Source organism: Pungitius pungitius, chromosome 4 (assembly GCF_949316345.1).
Source record: "Pungitius pungitius chromosome 4, fPunPun2.1, whole genome shotgun sequence".
In the NCBI taxonomy this organism is placed as follows: domain Eukaryota; kingdom Metazoa; phylum Chordata; class Actinopteri; order Perciformes; family Gasterosteidae; genus Pungitius; species Pungitius pungitius.
Window position 1 is genome coordinate 13,335,124 of NC_084903.1, and position 13,980 is coordinate 13,349,103.

The window sequence follows — 13,980 nt, forward strand, 5'->3', positions numbered from 1 at the left end:
ATCTTCTATTGTCCAATTTCGATGAGCTTGTGCAAATTGTAGCCTCAGTTTCCTGTTCTTAGCTGAAAGGAGTGGCACCCAGTGTGGTCTTCTGCTGCTGTAGCCCATCTGCCTCAAAGTTGGACGTACTGTGCGTTCAGAGATGCTCTTATGCCCACCTTGGTTGTAACGGGTGGTTATTTGAGTCACTGTTGCCCTTCTATCAGCTCGAACCACTCTGGCCATTCTCCTCTGACCTCTGGCATCAACAAGGCATTTCCGCCCACAGAACTGCCGCTCACTGGATGTTTTTTCTTTTTCGGACCATTCTCTGTAAACCCTAGAGATGGTTGTGTGTGAAAATCCCAGTAGATTAGCAGTTTCTGAAATACTCAGACCAGCCCTTCTGGCACCAACAATCATGCCACGTTCAAAGTCACTCAAATCACCTTTCTTCCCCATACTGATGCTCGGTTTGAACTGCAGTAGATTGTCTTGACAATGTCTACATGCCTAAATGCACTGAGTTGCCGCCATGTGATTGGCTGCTTAGAAATTAAGTGTTAACGAGCAGTTGGACAGGTGTACCTAATAAAGTGGCCGGTGAGTGTATGTTGAGAAATATCTATTAACTCTTCTACAATGCATTTTTTTACTGGGCTGCAGTTTTTTGATTCAAAATCCAGATATTCTGAAATATTGTGTACACAAGGATTTGGTTGTGGTTTTATTGGTACAAATAATAACACTATGTTTGGCAGCAACAAAAGGAAAGGAAATTATTCAATTAATGTATATTGTTATAGAATGAAGGAGCCTATGAAGTTGGAACATTTTCATTGCATCCTGCTGTCATTGTCGTCACATCTCTGATTGCAAAGAAAAGAAGAAAACTGCGACACCAAAAGCACATAGAAACCTTCATATTTGACGGTTAGGGGAGGTGTACCTTTGTCCCCATCCAACGACTATGACTGACTCTACAAGTTAATATTTGCTTCTGCCTGCTCATAAATTTGCATTGCATTAGAACCTGACCTAAATGCATTTTTATCACCCAAAGTAATTAGCTGAGCATTAATTGTAGGAAAGAGACAGAGAGAGAGAGCGAGAGAGTACGATGAATGCTGAATGCTTAACGGCAGCTACAGGAGGAATCGCTACAGAGCCGCTACGGCGTAAAACCAGCGCTGGATCGCCAGATGAAAGAGGAGGTGAACAGGGCCGGAGCGCCGCCTCTTTATTCTTCTACATTAACTTCCGCAACCACGAGGGGAGGAGCCAGCGTGTAGGCAAGCGGCGCTGCCACACAAAAGAGGAGTGTCAATGAGGGGGTAATAAGGAAAGACAATGAGTAAACAAGCAGGGGAAGTCCAGGCCCGGCGTGCTAGTAACTCCCTGCCCCTTACAGCCTGACACACACAAAGGCCCCCGCTGTAATTAGCCACCCCAATAGGTTGTTTAGCATTTGCATATAAATGCCCTTAGAGGCAAACGCTAAACACGCTGACACAAGCCATGCCCAAAACAGACGTTCGCCACACCTCTACCCCTCCAGGAGGTCTCAGGGGTCCACTTATGTGGGGGTACCCCCTCCCTTCGCCTTGTGCTTGTACCCACTACAGGCAAGCTGGCATCCATTACACAAAAAAAAGCGGACAGCACAACACAGCGCGCGGGTACTCAGTTCTTGTTTCTAGGATTGTGAAACAGTGCAGCCAGGCTTCCTGTCAAAGGTCTGTCATGTGAAAGTACATTTTTTCCCTGACCACAGGACTGAGACACCCTCTGACAGAGAGTGCAGGATGTTTTCTTAAACAAAAAGGTTACGTGCAAGACAGGAAGGAATATAGATACATCAATGCACAATCATACACCCATGTGCATTTGCATGTGCACATGGACATGCACAAGGAAGCCGGGGGTCTACAGAGTGTGAGAAATGAGCAGTCGGTTTTAATCAGGGTCAAAACATACAGGGTTGTTTAATGTACCCTGTCTTGCTGAAGAAAGAAAAAAGGAGAAAAAATGTTGTATCGTACCAGGGTAGACCAAGCAAGTTGATTAGAATGACAGTTTACCGTTTCAACCTTTCATGTATTCTTGTTATGCAAAATGTTTGTAATGGGACCTGGGCCCCAGTTCTGCACTTCCCCTTCTTTCTACTGTTGTTTTGACAACAGCGATGCATGAAAAAAAGAAGAAAAGAAAAAAATCCTAGCAGGGAAGGAAATGATGAGACTGTTGTCTGTGCCCCACATCTCTCCCCATGCCCTGACCTCCGCCTCTCTCGCTTCTCTCCTTCCTCCAAACCCGTATTCTCCCCAGTATAAACAAAGACTGTGTCAGCTACACAATTGTCCTGTTCCTGGTGCTGCTAGAAGGGAAATAGTACATTCACAGAACTCCTGCACCATACACGGGCGACTTCCTGTGTTAACCCCCGAGCCAAGAGTGCAATTTTACTACAACGGTCGACACTGCTGGCAAGACTTTTTTTGTGAGCTTTGCTCATGGTAGAGGAAAACCACAGAATGAAAACCTGGTTCTCACCTGCCATGTGGCCTGTTGTTCCCCATCAGGGCATGATCCAACATGAGGGAACACCTGGCTCCAACACAAAGCAGCCAATGGAAGCAGCCAATTTTACAGCCATCCTGCAGCTGATGAATGTTCGCACTTTCCACCGAGTTGCAGGGGCCACACTGGATCCACGGAGACAACGCTGACCAAATTACATATCAGTTAATAGGCCGATTTACACATTTATGTTAAAAGCATTTTTTTATCCAACAGTTTTGGATTTCAACTCTCCGCTCAGGATGTATTCCTATATGTAGTTGCGGTGGGTTTTGTTTCACTGCTTCACACAACAATGCTCGCTTGCCATTTGTCACAAGCGGAGTAAAACCAAATAACCAAATGTTCTGCCCGACTAGAACAAGATATGAAAATGTTCTTTTTAATTAAACTTCAACTGCAGTGTGGGGTATAGAAGGGATGCAGGTCATTAAAATGCATCATGCTTTCAGCATTGGGTCTCCAAACACGCCAAAACATCACCAATAACTGCATAAATGATCCCAGGCCCCAATCTTCATTCATTAAACAGTAGGGAAAACGAATGCCATGGTGACCAGACGCGGCAAATGACGTCACAAAGCCGAGGTCACCGGTCTGTCACGGTCGTCTAGCCCTGTGTCAGCCCCATGGGACCTGCCCCATCCCCCCCCCTCCTGCCCAGACCAAATCTCTGCTCTACGGCACTGAACGTCAGAAGGAAAGCCAAAGAGTCGCAGAGGGGCTCCGTGTGCAGTACGTAAACGCCGCCGCACTGTTGCTGTCACGAGACATCAGCTGCTGCCACTGGGCGCGACGACAGCCATTAGAGCGAGGTGGGAGAGTCGGGAGCAGAATAAAAAGGAACGGCCATTAAACTGGGTATATACATATTTCTAGTAGTTTTTGTGTTGGTATACGAGTGTTGGGAAGAAAAAGAGAGCATGTGTCCTCCTCCTCAGGCTAAACACACACATCCCTCGTTTTCTGTGTTGCGTTGTGGGAGTCTGCTTCGCTCTAATCAATTTATTATGAGGCACCGGGGTCCTTGTGTTTGTTCATTTAACAGAGGGAGAATGAGAAGGGGTATTTGTTTTAGGTACAGTAAGACCCAGAGAGGAAACCACACATGTTTAGGGAGTAGAGGAGCGGCAGAGGAGAAGAAGGGCGGCAAAGGCACACGAGGCTGAGACACCCAGCAGAATAATGCAGAGGTGGAATACTGTGGCTTTGAGGAAATGTTGATTTCATTGCAGTTAGCTGCAATGTTTAATGTGGTCTGCATGACACGTGGCATAAATGGATTACACTCGGGACAGTGTCAATTATAATTCAGCCAATCAAACATCTTTCACAAATCTACTGATGTGCTCGCTGGGACAGCTAGATGCTTATGTGAGGAGATGAGTTGAGATGGCGACCGACGCACACGCAGTACATCTTCTTTTTAATTACCATGTCTGCGGAGGTGGGACTCTGCCATAAACAATCATCAGTGCAAAAACAATACCACCAACAACAATGCATTATAATAATACCTGCTCAACCCACAAAAAAAATCATGCACAGTTTTTGTAAATTATCGCTAGTAGCACAACTTAAAGAAAAATAATAGAGCAGTGCTTGGTTGAAGAACTGTGGCATCCAACACTGTATACTGTTCATCCAGTGGCTATACCAGGACTTCATTGATGGATTCAATGACCATCAGGTCGTGGTGCCGGTCAGATCGGCCTTCATATTTACTGGCTCACCACACAGTGTTACAAAGAAAACTGAACAGCATTTCTACTCTGCTGAATGTTAATCCCTGATAAATACTTCTAAATATTCTTATAGCTCATTAAAAATATTAAATGGGTCTACCTCTGAATATTTTTTTTCTACATTCTAATATTACATATGCGCCAACACGGGTCAAAATGAGCTAAAATACCCTTAGGTGTCTTACATACAGTTTCCAACAACAAAGGAACAAAATGATATATAGTAAAACAGTAAATAAAAAGGCTAGTTAAGAATGAGTAATGAACAACGAAAGACATCAACAATGTACAGGATATGTATGCGCATCCTGTACTTTGTATGGCGAGACATGCCCATGTGATTTCAGAAAAAACAAAAATATAGCTGCAGACGCTGCAAGAGAGCTCACATCAGAGGACTACGGAGGCTACAGCACTTAGAGGCCATTTTATTGCTTTGCTGTGGTCAAGTGAGGTGCACCGAGCTCAATTCCACCACAACAATAGCAAAGAGGGCCGCAGAGACAAAAGAGGGCTATCCCTGCTTCTTAACCCCATCACTGCTGGCGGATCAGTCGCCTGGGGTACTGAGCGGACAACACACACACACCACAGGAGCAGCAAGGGGGATGACAAATAGCAGGTCACAACTTATGTACCTGCTGTATGACAACAGCTCACACAGACACACACACACACACAGGTTACATAGACAGTAAGAACGATACATGAACACAAACCACATAAGAATCTATCAATGGGCAGATGGAGTCGGCTGCTTTTCATGAGGAGGAGTAAGCAGTCGGTAGCTTCTCCTCTGCCCTGTCTCACAATGAAATACGCTGCAGCCGGCTCTCTATTTCTCACCCTAGCCCCCCCCCCCCCCACACACACACACACACCCCACACACAGGCACGGGCTTCTCCACATTTGCAAATGAATTACACTTTTTGTTTAGTCTGCGTGTGTATTGAAAAAAATGGGGGAAAGGGGTGTGAGTGGCTACTGCCATCGCTCTTTTCTTTTCTCTATAATCCTGCAGTGGATAATCTTCGAGGTACACAGAGAGGAAGTGCCATAGACCTACTGGGGTCCAGCACATCCTAGCAGTGCATTCCTACAGCCCAGCTATCAGACAAACGTATTAGCAGATACAGCCGAAAACTCTCTCAGTCGCACATTGCTACTGTTGCCTTCCAGATGGAGTGGGTGCAGAGCACACACACACACACACACACACACACACACACACACACACACACACACACACACACACACACACACACACACACACAGAAGAAACATTTAAATCAGAAAGACCTGAATCTGAAAGCAAAGCATTGAACAAGATCTGAAAAACTGAAAGGAAATATCAGCATTCTTGGCAAAAACCTAAAAAGCAACACACTGCACACATGCACTTCTATAAATGTGCTGTCATACGCGGTCAGTGAGTCTATACATCTATCCCTCTGTCCCCACTGTGTAAGACGAAGCGTGCCTTGGGAGTGGCAGAAGAGAATGAGTATCGTGAAGAAAAGGAGAAATGAAGTCTATGGCAGAAAAATGTTCACATCAGTCAGACAGCTCATTACGGGCCTTTCATATAAACCCCGGGCCATTGGAACAACAGGGAAGAGTAGAAGCTAAAAAACGGACATCTACAAGCCCATGATGTTGAATCATCGTGTGACCTGGCTGACAGGGAAAATGACACAAATCACCTGGCTGCATTCAAACATGTTTCTTTAATACAAAATGCAATTTCTTGTATGATTAAAATTGAAAAATTGAATGAAAAAATACGTAATACAATAACTAACATGGAGCATGAAGGCACAAGCCACACAACTGATGCATCGTCAATATTTCAAACCTGCCACCCGCTCTCCGGTCTCTCTCATGCTCACACACACTCTTACATTTCAGTTACACAATGCAGATTTCACAGATAAACAATGCGAGGGCAGTTATCACTCCACGGAGCACAGTAACATAGAGGAAGAGGAAGAGGATGACAAAGAAATAGGGGAGGATAAAAAGACGGCGTGTGTTTCGTCAGAGTCACAGGCCAGAGGGGCCCGTGTATTGTTCCAGGGCTCAGTGTGGGGAGAGAAAGGCGACCTGGGCCGCCTCTGTCTAAGCGTCCTCCATGTTTTATGCATTCTGTCCTTTGTGATGATAAGCGCCAGCGCGGAGGGTGGAATGTTGGCCTCCAGGGTCCAAGAGGAGGGCTGGCATATTGGGGGCCGAGGTGCAGCTCAGTTCAATTTTGCAGCCCTCGGCGTGGTGCCTGTCATCCCTGCCTCGCCAGCGCGTGCGCGTATTTAGCCTATATAGACACAAAACCGCCGTTACTCCCATCCCTGAACACTAGAGCTAGATGCCGCTGCTCAGAGGGTATATACACACAGCTAGTCAGTCGTAGACACTATCGTACACGCACATCATTTACAACACTGCCAGCCCCGGACAGACATGCATCACGCAGGTCCTTCTACTCGCAGCGGAAATAGGCATTAAACAGTTAAAACCACTGTTACAACACAGCTATGCAACTAGCTGAGGATGCAGAGCCAAACTACACTAACCGCATGCATCGATAGAAACAAAATACACATTTCTATCACATTGCATTGTTCTCTATTCTGTGGCAGCTAGTGAATTTATAGCCCTAAAAATGGGAGTCAAAATAAAAGCTACACAACGCTTTTAAATATATTAATGAATAGAAAATGATTTATGTATCTCTATTCCCTGTTCGAGTGCTAGATAATCAGAGCAATGTTGCATTATCACAACACTACTGTTATTTGTCTGAAAATGAACAAAAAGAAAAAAAATATTTTTTTAAATGAAGACTGTAAAATGTTTATCAGGGCTTTGACGTAGCATATTCAAAATAAATTATATTTTCATTTTCTCCGTGCACACACACACACACACACACACACAAGCACATCATTACAGTCATAAATCTAGTATACCACAAAGATTTAACCAAGATTGTTAACACAATATATTGCGAAAGAGCAAACCACAAAAATCTGTGACACCTTCACAAGATAAAAGAATGACATTAAAAAGAATAAAAGCTCAAGAGCAAGGAAGGGGGGGAATTTTAGAGAAAGGGGTGCTTCTTCCTTTTAGACACCCAGGGGCCGCTGGGATTATGGATCGTGTGCAGCACAAGCCACAAGCATGCATACACACACCTGAGCACGACACTCATCTCCACTCGCCCTTCCAACTCTTTGGCTAACCCCCGTACCGAGCCGAGACCCCGCCTCTAACCCCCCCCCACGCCGCCCCCCAGGCACGCTCCTTTATGACAGCGTGACATGTACGCTGGCCTCGGATGCGGGACAGCTGGAGGAACTGGTCTTTGCTGCTGCACAAGCTTGCATATTCAAAACCAGACATCAGCCCCGGTCTGTGTCGTCTATCTCCATCTACGTGTGTCCACGCAGCTCCACGCCGGCACGTCCCACATTCCTCTCTGATTTCAGTGAAGACACACCCCGACAAAAGAGGTACAGCTTTGGATTGCTTTAACAGCAAGCAGCATACTGTTTTACAAAAATAAATTACAAAAACAAATAATCATTTGAAAAATATATAATGTTCTCCATTCACACAAGACACAACAGGATTCTACATCTCACTTTTCAGCGCACATATAGGTGGATTATTGTGTTCTGTACACAAACACCTCTCCTGGCAGAGCGTGTCATACGTCTCCCCTCAGCCTGCTGTTAACCCGAAGGAGGACTCTCTCCAACGGTTAACACGGCAGCAAGCTCCCCCACGGTGCCAGGGCCCGAACACAGAGAGGAGGGAGACACGGCGATGGGATGAAGAGAGGAAGAGAGAGAGAGGGGGGGGGGGGGGCACAGTGAGAGGAGAGGAAGGGGTTATGACAGCCAGAGGCGCTGTCTCCCCTTTCGCTGTGTTACCCCGGAACCATGAAACAAGCCTATCGTCGACTGCTGCTGCTGCTTTAGTGCCTTTATCTCATTTGCCCGTCTGGAAGCACTATTCCTGCTCATGCAGTCAAATGGCATCTGAAGACTCTAAACACACCTGTCATCGGATATGCTAATAGAAGGGGGACGAAGGGCAAACAGTGGACAAGCGTTTTGTTGCTGTGCAGGATGAAAAACTGGGATGATATCACAGCATTAACAGCAGCAACACAGAGATGGCAGCTTTCCCATAAGCGCATGATTAATCGCATAAATAGAATAATGTTCAACCACTACATGCATGGCACCAACCTCGCAAATAAACATCATGGATTTAATCATCTGTCTTACACATTCAAATTTAAACACTTTCCTTGTGTCACAAAAATACATCTAAATACATTTAACCTAATGACATTGATTAGAATAATCACAAGTGGAAAATATCTGCAACAGAGCATTTTTCAGTTATTATGAACAGGACCATATAGTTATGTCCCCGTGACATTTAGCATTGGTGAAAAACCAAACTGCTTTAGCTCAACAATTCAAAGATATTCAAATGTTTTAGTTGATTAAAAAATGAATGCTATAAAAAAAATAGGTCTAACATATTTTAAAAATATGAGAAGAAATAACTGACCAATAGTAATGAGCTCAAAATAAAATGCACCCATCTTCAAAAATATTCCATTAAGGCCGTCTGTGGTAAAGTAATCACTCTGGTGGCACTTTAACAGCTCACGGTTTTGAAGACCGCAATGCTTCCGATATCACAACCAAGGATGAGCATTAGATAATATAGATCGCTGCAACCAACACAGCGTCTGACAAACTCATGTTTGAAATAGAGAATACATGGAAATAATGCCAATGACATTCCTACACCATCGCCAGGGACTGTTATAATTACACATAAATATAACAGTGAGCCAAGACGGTACAATCAGACAGGTGAGATGACAGTTAACATTTCTGCTGTCTTTGTTTTGTAACAGAAGACGGAGAGAGAGGGAGGAGGAGGAGGAGGAGGAAGAGGAGAAGAGTGTTACTGTCAGACAGGGGAGGAAGGGAGATCACTCAGGTTGTGGCACAGCAGCCTACCTGGCCAATCCACCACAACGCCTTTGAGGTTCTAATAATCAAAAACACGCGCACTTTACTTCTGCCAATACGCGAGAAAGAGAAAAGACCTACATAACAACACATAAAAGGGAAAGATTAGTGTCACTGGTTTAAATTAATCAGCCACTTCCCCTTCTTTTTCCCAGTGCTAATCTCTTTCCGTCTTTCCCCTTCAGTCTGAAAGGTAGGAATCTGTTTATCTGACCTCTTCCCTTGATTCTTCCTCTATGGCCCGTGGCTATCTGACCCCCACACCCAACCCCCCTCAGCACGCCTACCCCAGCCCCCGACACCCCCCCCCCCTTTTTTTTTGCCTTTCTCCCACTCCCAGCCTTCACATTTGGTTTTGACTAAATCTGTTCCCCGTTTTTTTTTTTTTTTTTACCATCCTAAACTGAAGCCAAAGTCTCCATCCCGCAGATGCCGACAACCACAAGTGCTGCTTTGTGTGGCTCGCACAACACAACCAACAACTGGCATCACCCTTTCCTCCGAGCAAGACCCCCTCTCTCCCCCATCATCCATCGGCTGTTTGCGCGGGGGTTTCCTCTCTTTCCTTTTTATCTCTGCACTCACTCCATGACCCCTGTTCCCCCTGTTTCTGGCAGTCTGACCCCCCCCCCCACCACACACACACACACACACATTACACACCCAGCTTCTCACCCCCCTTTCTGTTTTCCCAAACGGTACACATCCTTTCTTTGACTCGGCTCGCTCGCAAAACCACTTTCTTCGCCCTCTCTCTTTCGCCGTCTCTGGCGTTACGACTGTGGGCGCATTTCGGTCAGTGCAGATGGATGAATCCCATTCGGTTTTTATTTTGGGGTTTTTTAAAAGGACATTTCGGCTTGAAATTTACACCTACAAGATAACAGTTGCATTACCGTTTTCTTTATTTGTTTTGCCAAACAGATCCAATACTGGTGAGGGTGATAACAGTGTGATCTTAGGCAGCAATACAAGATTATTTTTTTGGAAAGGGCCCATTCAGTTCTTTCCAAGCTTGTTTATGCTCTCTTCCGATAGTCCTGTCTATTTTACTTCGGGAATGTGGAAGTTGTCGCGTGTAGTTTAACATTTAACATAACAAAAAAATACAAAAGAACCAGCTAAGCGTCCACTAAACGCATGCAGTGACCTATGGGTTTAGCCTGGATCATACTCTTAAGTTCCCGGCAGAAACTTTGCTATGATTATGTCTGCTTAAGGTCAGACTTAATCGGGCAATGTTTTGTTTTCATTCCGGTCGGGATTTCTCGGAGAGAGAAAGAAAAAGTCAGATACGGTAGCCAAGTAGTTGGAGGCAGCAGATCCGGGCTGCCTATGGCTTCCCCGGGCCACATGTATGCGCTCTGTCCGGGGAAAAGGTCCTGCTGATCCGCTCCTGTCCACCAAGGAGACCCGGGGCTTCGTGGATCTCCAACACGCCACATTCACGTAACACAGACACACACACGCTCGCAAACACCAACCCGTTCACGCACGCAAGCTTACACGTACACACACACACACACTCACGTGCCGATCGATTTGCATGTGACTTCGTCGGGGAATGAGCGAGAATCGACTTTAAAAAAAACAACGCTTCAAAAGAGTGCAAACAGCGATGAAAAATAAAAAAAAAAGGACAAGATGGACAAAGTGGGGTAAAGGGTCGCTACAGGGACCGAGGCAGGGCGGAGGGATCGCACATTTCAGCGAAAGAGACGTGCCGGAGAAGAACAAAATGCGTTTAACCAGAAGAGGATTTTAGAAGCATACGATGGTGCAGAAAGCCCCCCCCCCTTGGATGTGGCAAGTGTCAAATTTGTGAAAATTAGAAAGCGAGAGCCGTTCTCTTTTCGCCCGGGACACACGCGGACACGCAGGCTGGACTTGGAGCTCCTTTTCTCGGCTGCGCTCACGTGGAGCTGCCGCTGCCTTTCTTCCGCTCCACGCAGCCCCCCCCCCCCCCCCCGTTTGTCATTGCATCGGTGCCTTAATACCACGTTTCTCGACACCCATAAGCCCCAAAAACCTTTTCCCGACCCCCCCTTCCACGAAAAGCAGATATTTGTTCTAAAAAAGGCGATTTTTCTACGGCCAACTGCTGGGAGAGGATCGCTATCTTGCCCGTTTCTTATCTTCCATTCATGAGGAGGACAGGACGAACGCTGATGTAAACACAGGTAACGATACGATGGTTAAAATCGAGAAATAAACCATAGAACCTGCATGAAATCAACTTGTGATCGCTAGTCATTCCTCACAATGTGAGAAAAGCCAGCTCCGCTACACGCAGAACTACGAACAGACAGGGAAATAGATTCAAATAAGTCTGCAGCGAAAATAATAGGATCGTGAAAACAGAGAGAGGAAAAAGAGACAAACGCAAAGTTGAAACTTACAATTTCTTGCTGCCGCTTTGTGATCCTCGCTTTTTAATCCAGTATAGAGTTGATTTAGCTAAAGATCCCATCAAGGCAGTCCCCTTTTGGTCAGTTTGCGCTTAGGGTGGTAAAAGAAAGATCATTGTTGTTGCGGAGTGTAAAAAACCGAAGTAGGTAGGCTACTATTAGTTGTTAACGGCGATATAAAAATAATTTGGATGCAAAGCAGGCGATGAGTCTTGTGTTAGAGGGAGCGAGGAAGAGGTGAAAGTGAGATCTGATGATTGAAAAGAAAAAACTCTTTGGATCTTTATTCCTGCTAATTAGTTTCCTGCAAAAAAATGGCTGTGATTAATTCAGTGCGCATGTGCTTCATTACACAGGCACGAAGGGAAGGGCTAATTAGCCGCCTTCTGGATCAATAAGATTCAGCAAAGGAGAGAGCTCGGGAGGGAGAGGGAGGGAGGGAGGCAGGAAAGAGGGAGGGAGGGAGGACTGATAGATACAAGTAGAAAAAAAATAGTAAAGTAATCATCAGGAATTGGAAATATGGAATTAAGAACAGCGGAAAGTGAGAGTTTGATGAGACGGAAGACAGAGGGAAGCCGGCGCGGGGAGCCGCAAAGCGGGCGAAGCCCCGACGCCGCAGCCGCACCTCCGCGCGTCTCTTTTTTTTTTTTTTTACACTTTTTCATGCGTTTTGTACAAACAAAAAAAAAATCTAAAAAATATGCATTTACTTAGTACGCTAAAAGTCCACAAGCGATCTGGCTTGATTGCATTAGGTCTCCGTCGGTCTTTTTAATCGCGTCAGAGCCTCGCACGCGGACTGCTTCTCAGCAGCAGAGACTTTGTACAGTCGACGTTTAGACAACTTCTTGAAATACATAACCGAGTTGCGGCGACAGTCGGGACCTGACTGGACGCGCACACGAGCCTCCTCGCCAGCACAGGAGCCCGCACTCGTGAATATGCAAACGAGTCTCGTAGTTTGTAAACAACTAAAACAAACCCCAGCCGAAAAACGAGAGCACGTTACACGTGGATTAAAAAAGAAGAAGTGTATGCTACTGTATCGGCGAAATATAGGAGTGTTTAAGTATTGAACCGAGTACAGTGACACATTGATATGATCAGAGCTGGCACTGCATTTGTATAGTTGATATATATATATATATAAACATAATATAGAATATGTAAACAAATGTATACATTTTCTAAGCATTTAGAGAAACAGGAACGTTTTCCTCCGAGACATTTTTGCGTATCTTTTAACTTTGTCTAAATTGACGTGATTCAAACTGTCTGCAGCATACAGCACATTTTTTTGTATTATTAAATTGATGCACAATATGACTTTAACCATGGTAAGATTAAAAAGGAATTTATTCAATATTAGACTGATCCTAAACTCCCTAAATAGTTTTTATACATAGATTAATTTGAATAAAAGAGTAACATTAAGTCTTAACGTTTTAAAAAGTGAAAATCATCGTGTATAAAATATGCCATGGGGAAGTGTGATGGAGATGAAAGACGTCTAAATATCTGTTCATATTCAGGATGAGACTTTATGACACTTGTAGAAAATAAATAAAATGATTGTTTTAGTAGTGTTTGTGCATTCAGCACAGAGGTGGAAATATCATTCTAGTCAAATTAGCAAACTCTTTTAGAGCTGCTTTGTATCCGTAGTCTACAGTATATACAACAAGCGCAGCCCTTTTCAGAAATACTTGTTGAAGCACAAATGCACTTTTTATGGGTGTGACAATTTATTTACATTTTTTAATATGCGTCACGGAAGTTAAGCAAATCTAAATCTGTCTGTAGTTGTAACCCTTGCACTTGTACAGCTGTGACACGCGCGGATGATGGGAAACATTATCGTGACACATGTTACGGAACTCCTGGCAACGCCTTGTCAATACATGTAGGCTTTCTCGAATAATACAAATAGTATAAACGTGCAATATTATAAACGTGGTCCGCTTCGGCCTGTGCATTCAACTGAGTGCAGTCCCTGTGATATGATGACATGGAGCCCACATGGTCAGTGGGTCTTCTCCCTTTTTTGATGTCTCGCGATGGGGGATTTCTAAACGCCTTCGTGATCAATACCAACGCAGCATTTGTTGCGGTTCTCTCGTTTGTTTTTCCTCAATAATCTCTCAGTAAAGCTCCTTGCCCGTGTAACTGATGTCCTCTCGTTTCCTCCGAATGAAAAGACTATC

The 13,980-nt window shown here is 44.8% G+C and overlaps 2 protein-coding genes across 2 annotated transcripts in view; one reads left to right on the forward strand and one right to left on the reverse strand.

The window, feature by feature from the left end:
• Positions 1 to 6,669, forward strand: part of rpl13 (ribosomal protein L13) — a 321,135-nt gene extending 314,466 nt beyond the window's left edge. Inside the window, exon 7 of the mRNA XM_037454293.2 lies at positions 6,657 to 6,669. The gene's annotated coding sequence lies outside the window, so the exon portion shown is untranslated. The remainder of the gene's footprint in view (positions 1 to 6,656) is intronic.
• The window catches only part of zfhx3b (zinc finger homeobox 3b), a 125,826-nt gene extending 112,927 nt beyond the window's left edge, over positions 1 to 12,899 (reverse strand). Inside the window, exon 1 of the mRNA XM_062561767.1 lies at positions 11,765 to 12,899. The gene's annotated coding sequence lies outside the window, so the exon portion shown is untranslated. The remainder of the gene's footprint in view (positions 1 to 11,764) is intronic.
• Positions 12,900 to 13,980: the final 1,081 nt, after the last annotated feature.